At 40.8% G+C, this 10,464-nt stretch overlaps 1 long non-coding RNA gene across 1 annotated transcript; it reads right to left on the bottom strand.

Annotated features, from left to right (window-relative positions):
- Positions 1-2,649: 2,649 nt before the first annotated feature.
- On the bottom strand, positions 2,650-10,111 carry LOC118926584 (uncharacterized). The gene is made up of 3 exons (XR_008998182.1): positions 9,481-10,111; positions 8,501-8,684; positions 2,650-3,073 (listed from the first exon to the last, which is right to left on the bottom strand). It is a non-coding gene; the product is annotated as an uncharacterized LOC118926584 (long non-coding RNA).
- Positions 10,112-10,464: the final 353 nt, after the last annotated feature.

Raw genomic sequence — 10,464 nt, 5'->3', positions numbered from 1 at the left:
CATGGCCACGTGATAGACTTCTAGAAACTTCTCTAAGACAAAAGGCCCCTGAATTTTTGTTGGGTTTACTTCCCACCTCTGACACGTGACTGTGCTATCAGTATGCCTAGACGAGTTGTACTTCCTGATCTCTGGGTCCAGTCAGCACAATACCATCAGTGGGATGGGCCAGTGTGTCGTCTTCTGGAAGGAAAAAGGAGATGAAGGTTCCTTCTGACTAAATGACAGCCTATGTCTGGAGATTTGATAGACCTCTGAGATAGTTTTCTCTCCTTGCCGGCTGAAAGCTCACTGCTCTGCTGGTCTTTACTCACAGGAAGAGAACAAAGAGCATTTTCCTGATCAGTAGTTACAAACTGGGTGCTTGGGGATCAAGTGATGAAGCCCCATGTGCAGCAGTAACTGCAGTTTGAGGCACTGATTACATTGACAATCATGCCACTGTCATCTCCAAGATTCAAGCGTTTTCTGAATAGGCCAAATGAGTGACTTCAATAAGGGTATGTGGAAATGACCACCCCTACATCTTTCAAATCCTTGGTGGTGACACCGGTTTCTGTAATGTCTCCTGGAAGGCATTACTGCTTTCAATGTATACTTTAGAGGGAGTTCTAGAGGCTTGTACTTGACCTGCCACACAGCATAACTTCCTTGCCGGTACAGGTACAGTCCCGTGTGGCTACCAAGGAGGAAGCCGGGAGCTCTGTGTCCCTGACAGCTCAGCCCTGTGGGCTGTGACACTGAGCACTGTGGGAACTTGCTCGGGGTGGGGGCGTGCTGCTCCTGATACCAAACCAGGTCCTCGTCCCTGAGGTCAAATCACAAAACACAATGACAAGGTTTTGGGGGAAGGAAAGAATAGTTTATTGACTTGCTAGCAAATGAGGGAGTGAAAGGCTCCTGTCTTAAAGAACCACCGTCCTCCTGACACAAGCAGTCAGGGCTCTTCAAGGAGAAATTGTGGGAGAGAGGCTTGGGTGCAGACATGATTTAAAACGGCAGTGACAGTTAAAACCACTACTTGATTTAAAATGTGATAATCCACTTTTATTTTCCAAGACCTCCTTCAAAACAGGCATGTTTTAAGTGCATATTACATACATAGGTGTGTTTGTCCCTCCACCCAGAGTATAATTGCCCCATTTTTTGAAACTTGAAGCCCTTTTATTCTATGTTCCACATTTCCATATTTGTCAGAAGCTTAGACATGGAAAAATATTTCTTCATTGCACAGAAAATCCATTACATATTAGCAAACATCCGGACTGGATGATGGAAATGCAGGTGACCTGGAAAAACAAGGACATCTCAAGGGGACAGTAGCTCCTTAGTGCCAGCTGATGCTGGCCAGGAGAAATACCCTCCCACAATCCCCAGATTTAATTCTATCATGTGAAATCTCCCAGGTTTTAAATACATCTCAATTTTCAGAAAATATTGAATCAAATCATTTACTTCTTCTGGCTAGGTATGCAAAGGCTGACAATTTGCATTTTCTGATTTGTAAAATCAAGTGATGCCCATTCCATTCAGTGAAGGCATGGCATTGACCCTGAAGCACAGAGTGGTTGCGTTATAGTAGAAGCAGCAGGAGCCAGTAGACATCCTGCTCTCCTAGCTTTTATTTTCCAGGAGCTGCAGCTCTTTGAGAGGGCTATGCCAAAGGTAAATTGGGGTATTAGGAGAGGCATGTGGCCTTTGATGATCAGAAGGGATTTCTAAAATGTCAAAGAGGAAGAGAGGCCTTGCATTCCATGAATAGTAAGGACCAGCAGCCTATGAACACACAGCATCCTAGCAAAGTGGCCAGCATCTCACTGGGAGGGATGACATGTGCAGTAGACTTTGCATAGGGCTTTTTGTGAGGCTGGACATTAGGCTTTATGGTTCCAACTCCAAAATATGGAACTCTGTACTTTAAGGGGCTCTCTATGCTTAGAAAACAGAACCCTGTGATTCTCAGGTGAACCGAACACTGGAAGAGATTTTATATAGTCTGCGCAACAGTTCTAGTCCTTTTCATGACCTATTGCAGGAAAGCATTTTCCACCACCGTTTATGAGTCAGCCCTTCATATCCAAAAGGAATCCTGGGCACACAGTTTCACAGAAGTAAAAACAGATATGGATTTGATTTCATTTAATGGACACAAAGAAATGCACCCGCATTTGCAGAAGAAATTTTATACAAATTCTAATGCATGCATAAAGTAAAATTCAGTGGCTGAGCACTGAGGTTTGGGCATACAGCAGATGTATATTTAAATCTAAATTCTATTTTATTTGTGATTACATGTACCTTCATCTCTCTGAGCTTCATTTATAAAAGATGGATGAAAATGGTACCTAAATCATAAATAGCATTGAGAATTAAAGTTGAGAATTAAATGAGATAAAATATTAATGCACTTAGTGTGGTGTCTGGAACACAGTGATTATTAAATAAATACCAGTCATCATTAGGATTCCAGATACATTTGCAGGTTTCTTTGCAACAGAGCCAGGCGAGCCTCTGGTCTGGGGCAAGGTAGGCATTTGAGCAGACCTTGAACTCAGCAGGATTTAGACAGAGGAAGTAGGAAGAGAGATGCACATCAAAGGAACCATGGGTTGTTTTGCTGGGGATGGTGAGAGCTCTGGCTCCCACATGGCGCTGAGCACACCGACACCCCAAACTATGGTTCATAAGACACTTGGAGCCCTAATTTGTATTCTAGTCATATAATTTAAGACTGGGAAGACCACAAATGTTTTAGGGCATGAGCTGAATGCCTGTAGTGGATACCTGGGAAGGATGGGGGCCATTTAATTTTTAAGCAGCAGAAAACTGGAATTTATCAAAGGGAACTGCAAGGGAATCTAAGAGTGTAGTCTTTGAATAGTGGTGAATTTTTACCAGTTGATTTATAAGGAAGATGCTTTCCTCTTGAAAATTCTGAAACATGTTTGCTGTACTTTACTTGGTAATGCTGGAGTCACTGACTAGCTTTGCTGATAAACTTCCTGGAAGGTGTAACTCAGTAACATTCATGATTCAGTCCTTCATACTCAAGAAGAGTCCCATGCGCACAAACCTAGAGAAGTGAAAAACAGGTGAGCAGTGTAGCTGGGCAGCAGGACTGGGAACTAAGGCAATCTATGTAGTTTTCTCCCCCCCACCTCCATCTCACCACCTTTCTTTTCTGTGCAAGCAAGTCATGCTTAGCAACAATGTTAATAAGTTAATATTTTGGTGGTAATGACTTAAGGAAATTACATAACATACTGTGTTCTGATTTCTCTATCTTTACACAAAAGGTAAGAGAAATGCTATGGGAAAGGTGTTTATGAGGATTAAATTTAAAAATGCACAGAAATGCCTAGTATAAAGCTAGCTTATAATAGTAGACCAAAGTTTTTCTGTTAGCATTCAGTTTTACTGCAAAAGTCCCTGATTTCTTTTTTCTAGAATCAAGACTGAAATATTTCCTTTGGAAAGCTCTGCTCATTGCAAATACAAGGTTTTCTTCAGCTACACATAATCTAATTGGCCATAGGACTACTATTCATGCAACAGCCTGTGCTTTGTTTATTTGTGCATTTTCCAATCAAGATTTTAGGACAGTGTGATGACCATTTCTGGATCCCTTTGACTTTGTATTTATTAAATTTCGAGAAAGGGGCAGATGCAGGGTTTAAGACTTGGTTGCTGCATTATACAAAGTTATCAAAAAGTAATCTTAATCTCTCACAGTGTTTCTGTTCTGTTTGGTAGCAAGAATGGGATTTCAAATCATGTTGGCAAGGATGTGGAAATCACATGAAAATTTGATATCCCCAAATGTATGCATTTTCCTTTAATACTTAATAATCCTCATCCATCCATTCATTCATTCATTCATTCATTCATTCCCTCTGTGTTTATTTTCTAAGAAATATTTATTCAGCATCTACTCTCTACTATGCAGGGGCTAGGCGGGGGTGCAGGTGTGTAAGGTAAATATGGTCAGCTGGACCCTGTACTCTCAGAGCTCCTAGTCTAGCAAGGAAGAGAGGAAAAAAATACAGATTCTTATAAATGTTATGGAGGGAAAATACTTGATTTATTTTCTGGCTAAAAGGAAGGCATTTCAGGCAAGTTTCCTAAAGAAAGTGGTATTTAATTTGAGACTAGCATGACAAGCTGGAGTTTGACAGGGAAGAGGGAATTGAGTGTTCCCTGCAGCTCACTTATTGACATGTGAATGAAAAAAGATTTATTTTTGAACCTGATTAGTGTTAAACATTTTAATATGCTACATGATTCCCAACTTATTTCCTCTTCTCTTTCCTCCATTTCTTCATGAGGCCTGGCAGTTCTGGGGTTCTATTGTGGCAGTAACTGTCCCAGTTAGTCCCTCTCCCTGTACTCACCCCCTTTGCAATGTGCTTTTTGTAGCTCGTTATCAAGAGTAAGGCCTATTTCCTGCCCCTTGAACCTGGGTTGGCCTTGTGTCTTGCACTGATCAATAGAATGAGATGCAAGTGACTTTGGGCCAATTCTGAGCCCCAGACTCAAGATGCCATGAGGGCTGGCTCTTTTCCAACCCTTGGGAGGCTGTGCACCATGTAAATAAACTTGAGCTAGCCAGTTGGCGAATGAGATACATGTGGAAGAAAGCCAACAGCCCTCAGCCAGCCAACCCTCAAACATGTAAGAAAGCGCAGCATGACATAGCAGGAACACCTAGTTAGCCCACAGCTGACTCCAGAAAGACGAGTGAGCTCAGCCCAAGACCAGAAGCACCATCAGCTGATCCATAGATTCGTGAAGAAAACTAAAATGAGCGTCATTTTAAGTCACTGAGTTGGGGCGTAGTGTGAAATAAGTAACTGAGAAATACCCTGGTCTATTTGAATTTTGCTGGCTTTCCTTCAAATAGAAATGCCTTGTTATTATGACCTTATGAGTAGAGCATGCTCACTCAGACACGAAGAGTCAAAACAACAACGGAACATCCACCCTCCCATCTTCTGCCTCACCGTCTCACTTTTCAAAGCATTGCTTTTAACTGTCATGGTTGCGTCATTTAGGGCCTGTGTATTGCTAAGCACCACGAGGTCTCTTATATTTATTTTTACTATGCAACAGGAACAGGAAGTCACTCTGGAAGAGTTCTGGCCTCTACTGTAGTTGGGGCTTCGATGTAGAATACTGACTAAGTTCGTGCTTGACTCCACATCGGCCCCAGGCAGCTGGGGGCTTCAATGTCTGTGACCCTCCAGGCTGTCATTCTGTACCGTCAGCTCAGGCAGCAGAAGAGTTTTCCACATCTGCTCTCCTTCCCAGTCATAATTGGGTGCTTATTTCCTCAGGGAACATTGGCCAGATCCCAGATGCTAGGTTCTGCTTAGCATTTTACACACTAGAGTTTGACTCTCCCTTTCTGAGTTCTAGTAGTGAACACATAACAGAATTCTCATTTGGACAGTCCTTAGAGAGTGATACAAGCCATATCCCCAGTAGCCCCACTTTTATGTCTCTGTGGAAAACTAACTTGTGTGTGCTAGAATTTGCATTCATCAGAGAAATAGTTTTGTTTGTATTCCTCCTGATACTGGTGATACAGCTTTGAGAAACAACCAGAAAAGGAGAACTTGGAATGAGTTAACCATTTTAAATAACCAAAGTATATCTTTATAGGGTTATAATGTAAATAAACAGGGTATAAAATGTGGAAGGCTAATTTAAAAAATGATAGTAAGCCATGACTGTCACGTTCCAAGGCAAAAAACTGGACTGTGGAAGAAGAACTTGCAAAAAGGAAGTGATCAAAATGAATTTTTCTGTCCTTAACTGAACTCTCATCTCTAGTCTCAGAAAATGGTTACAAGCTAAGAGGCTAGACACCAGGTATTAGACTTTGTGATAGAGTTTGTACGTGTGTGTGTGTACGTGTGTCTGATGAATCTCCATCCATGACAGGGGAGGGATGAGAAGTGAGAAGCGTCTCCCCCAGTGGAGAATAGAGTGAGAGACTTTAGTGGGACCTGGAAATCTTATTATTTTAATCATCGGAGGCATATAGTAAAAAAACGTATCAGCGATTAGGTAAATGACCTATGACCACAGAGCAGAAAGTTGCTTGGCAAGTTACTCCAACCACTGATGATGGGTTAAAGCTGTGGGCCGACTGTGCCTCCTATGGACCCAATTAGGCCATGGAGAGCAACCCTGGAGGTGGCTACGTCATGTGACTGTCCAGAGCGACAAGGACTCTTGGTGCAAGGTCAAGGTGCTCTACGGGATGCCCAGTAGACAAACAGCAAGGAGATCTCCAGGTGGAGATCACGGGAGGCCTTCAGGGTCATGTGAAAGTAGCCCCAGAGTGAGAGGTGTTCACCTCTCTTTCTGTCTCTGCTAGATACCTGCTATAGCCACAGAGCAAGACGCGAGTACATGCTAGTGCCAGTCAAGACCTTTCCCGTTCCCTCTCCCCTGCCCTTCATCCTCCCTCTGCCCCTGTGGGGGCAAACACAGGAGGGACCAAACGGGGACCATCTCCTCTGTGCGCTAATTAGCAGGGCTAAATAGGCCAGGAGAGAAGTGTTTTCTTGAAATAAAGTTCCAATTGCAATTAATGCAAGGAGCTAGGCATTCAAATGACTTCCAAAAGACATTCTGGGACTTCAAGAAACTGAAGGATTTTTAATTATCAAAATGCAAAGGAAAAGCTCTGGGACTTGGCGTAGGATTCATCCAAAGGGCAAGAAAGAACTGCCAACCCCACCACCAGGTAGTTGAAACTGTTTGTGGGGAGCAAAGAATGACCGTTTTCTGGTTGTTTCTAAGGTGTTCCATGTTCAGCCTGTGTGTAAGGTCTTCCATGTTCAAATTAACAGCTAAATGAACAAGTTTAAGGAAAATAGGACCTTATATAATTACAAAATTTGCTGTAAGATTATTGCAAATTATATTTACCCTGAATTATGAAATTTAAGTTTATCCCCTTTGTGGATCATCTTTGAGCCATTGAAAATTATGTGACCAAATTGAAGCTCATGAGAAATCAAATATATTACATAGACTTTTGATAAATAGCAGATTCTAGTGGATTTCAAGTTCCTGATCCGTACTGCCACATTTTCCCCATGATTTAATTAGGTTGGGGTTCCCTAATCCCACCTCCATGATCATGAATTCATTCATTCATTTATTCAGCCATTCATTTATCCACTTCTTTTATTTTTTTCAATATAAAGTACTAAACATTGAGCACGTGCCAATGGGGGTGGCAGCTACTAATCACAAAGGTTAAAAATGTAATTACAATCTGTGACAAAAGCCCTGAACCAAGAAAAGTGACACCATAGTATGGTCCCTGTGGACTCTGTTACATGACTTCCTGACAACATGGGTACTGAGATGCCAGGTGCATTAGGAGAAAGAGCGATCAAAGGAGAGGACCAGGAGGTGCAGTGACCCTGTGATGCTAGGATGTGTGTGGGAGAGTGGCTGTGAAGAGGAGAGCAGGGTAGGAGAGCAGGGTAGCATGGCTAGTGGGGAAGCCTAGTGCCTGGCAAGGGCTGGCCGAGCTGGCCACATTGGTGATGCAGGTCTAACCTAAAAAATGACAGGAAACCATTTATGGATTTTAAACTCAGGGTTTGTGTGAACTGATTTACAAAGTCAGCTAATGTATTATCACCTTAAACCAAGGGAAGCAGAATTACAAAGATAAATATGTTGCCCCAAATAACCCACCTCATAAATCCAATGTAGAAATGTTTTCTCTGTTCTCCAGCCCATGAAATTTCTCTGTTTCTGTAACTAATGTAGAGATACTTATAACTGATTGTTTTGATATAGCTAAAAATTAATTCTAGGGAATCTGAGTGCTCAGTTGTCTTTTCCCCTAAAAAAATAGCGCTGATGGTGTCTGCCTTCAAGGAGCTTCTGCACCTGTGATGGGGATGGTTTTTTATAGCAAGAAGGCATTTTTGCCCCCTGATTCAGTAAGACAGGACACTAGACTTTATTTTTCTGTAGTTCACGGGATTTTTTTTGAAACCGCTTATTTTATTTTTCCTTTTTTTTTTTTTTTTTTCCTCGCAAGATTGTTTGTTAAAGTTACAGGAGCAGTTGAGAATCAAGGGGTTTGGTGACATTAACTGATATGTATGTGTGTTTAAAGCCATGTATGGGTTTTAAGCTTGGGTCTTATTTGGTTTAGTTTACAGGTCTGATAACTTATTTCATATGCTATATATAACTATATGTGTGACACACGCACAAACACACACACACACACACACACACACACAGTCCCTTAAACTTAATTTCTACTAAACATGGGCATAGCACCTGTGATTATATCCTATACTGCACCATAAAACTGTTGGAAAGAATACAACTGGTTAGTAATTTCATTCTTGTTGAAGAAATTCTAAATATCCAACTACTCTCTGATTCTCTTGGGGAATAATTATTAACCAGGCATAAGCAGTTCAGAAAATGTAGAAGGTGACTTCATCTTACTTACCCCTCAATAGATTAATCCTGGTTAAGAACCATGATCACAATGTGCAGGCTCAAATTCTGACAGTAGTGCCAGCTCCTTGTGTCTTTCATGGCAGGGAACCTGACCCCACCATGTGCCCTCTGTGCCAGGAGTCCTCCCTGACATTGGTCCTAGTTGGCAGCTGTTGGCTTTCTTTGGAAAGGCCCTGCAGGTACGATGTACCAACAGTATTCACAAAGAATGCCTGTCTCGGTGAAAAGCCATAAAAGACATTATAAAGAAAAAGGATCAGACTTCATGCTGGATGTTTACAGGGACACGTTCTGGAATCTTTGTAAACCTACGAGGATCTATGTCAAATTATATTTTCACTGCCATCTACTGTCCAAGACAGGCACTGCAATTTCCTCTTTTTTTAAACATTAAAATCAACAGAAGTCTGTTCTGTATTTTGGAAACTTGGGAGGAAAAGTTTTTTTTTTTTTTTAAGAGAAAAGTATAAATACTTCACTTACGCTGGCTTCATTCTTTAAAATGTGGTTTAAAACAATTCATTCAATAAGCACTTCGTGAATCCTTACCAGGGATCAAATAATTATGTTACTCAGGAGAAATACAGTGTGGAATGAGATAGACAGGAAGCTTGTCCTCACCGAGCATACAGGTTAGTATAAGAGGAAAGGGAAGGAAGGGGGAAGGAATAAGTACACCAGAGAGAGTGGAGTGGCATGATTAAGCCCCTAGAATGAAAGAAGACGTGCGGAACTTTCAGAGAACTCAATGCACTATGGCGGGGGCAAGACTAGAGATGACATGATTATGTAAGCTGAGCCATGTGTCCCACTGTGAGGAAGCAGTTTAGATTCTATGATATTATAAGAAGAGGAGATGAAAGATCAGATTCACCTTTTAATAGTAAAACCAACTAACATTTCTTGAGCTCTTATTACATGCACATCATTGAGGTGAAATCTACATTTATTATCTTATTTTATTCTTACAATAATTTTATGAGTGAGGTCAAGGGGTTAGAATGATGGACTGGATGGACCTGAGTCACATGGTTACTTCTGCAGCTGGAGTTCAAGCAGCCCCTGCAGTAGAACCATAAAAACTGAGATTATTGATGATATTATCTCGATAAAAAATTCAAACTACTGTGTCAGAAAAAAAAAAAAGAGTCAATGGATTCTGGTCAGGTGAAAATGACAGATGACCATTATCCCCCAGCCCAATAAATTTAATTTTTTAAAATATAGTTTTGCTGTGTTTAACCACTTATTACCAAAACTTTTGCCAACAATTTCATAAAATTTTAGCAAATAGCAAACTTGAGTTGTGCATAATCCTACCAACATTGTTACAGAAAATGCACACAAAGCAGGCCAGAAAGGAGTTGTAAAAGTAGTGTGACCTTTTTCAACTAGTTCATGATCAATCAAAAATATTTTTGAAGTCATGGCAATTATCCCAACAGATTTCATTTGTGAATATTAAAAAATCAATGAACGAATCTTGGTGTTTGCTTCTAATTATGTGTTGAAAAAATGCCCTGAGAATGTGGATGTCTTCTCTCAGGTCTCATGGGTAGGCAATAGCTTTTTTTGGACATCGCTATTGAGATTTTTCTAGGGCAGCAATTTAAAATTGGTGGTTCCCAAATCTCCTGGTGTTTCAAAGTTTTCCCCACATTTCATGGTATTTTCTTTGGTTTCAAGTTTTGTGTTTTAAATCACACTGGCAAATCGGTGGCATAAAAAAGTTACCTTTTTCAGAAAACTCTTTGGGGATTCAGAGTTTGTATAAAGCAACAGTTCTCAAACTCTTCAGTCTCGTGACAACTTGTGTTCTTAAAAATTACTGAGAATCCTGAAGAGCTTTTCTTTTTTGTGGGTTAAGTTCAACAATATTTCTCATATTAGAAATTAAAATCATGAATTAAAAAATTATTTATTCGTTAAGATAGCACATTATATACTAACAGA

This window comes from Manis pentadactyla, chromosome 6, assembly GCF_030020395.1.
Source record: "Manis pentadactyla isolate mManPen7 chromosome 6, mManPen7.hap1, whole genome shotgun sequence".
Taxonomy (NCBI): Eukaryota; Metazoa; Chordata; class Mammalia; order Pholidota; family Manidae; genus Manis; species Manis pentadactyla.
Note: the sequence above shows the minus strand (reverse complement) of the source record. Positions and strands in the feature narration are given on the sequence as shown.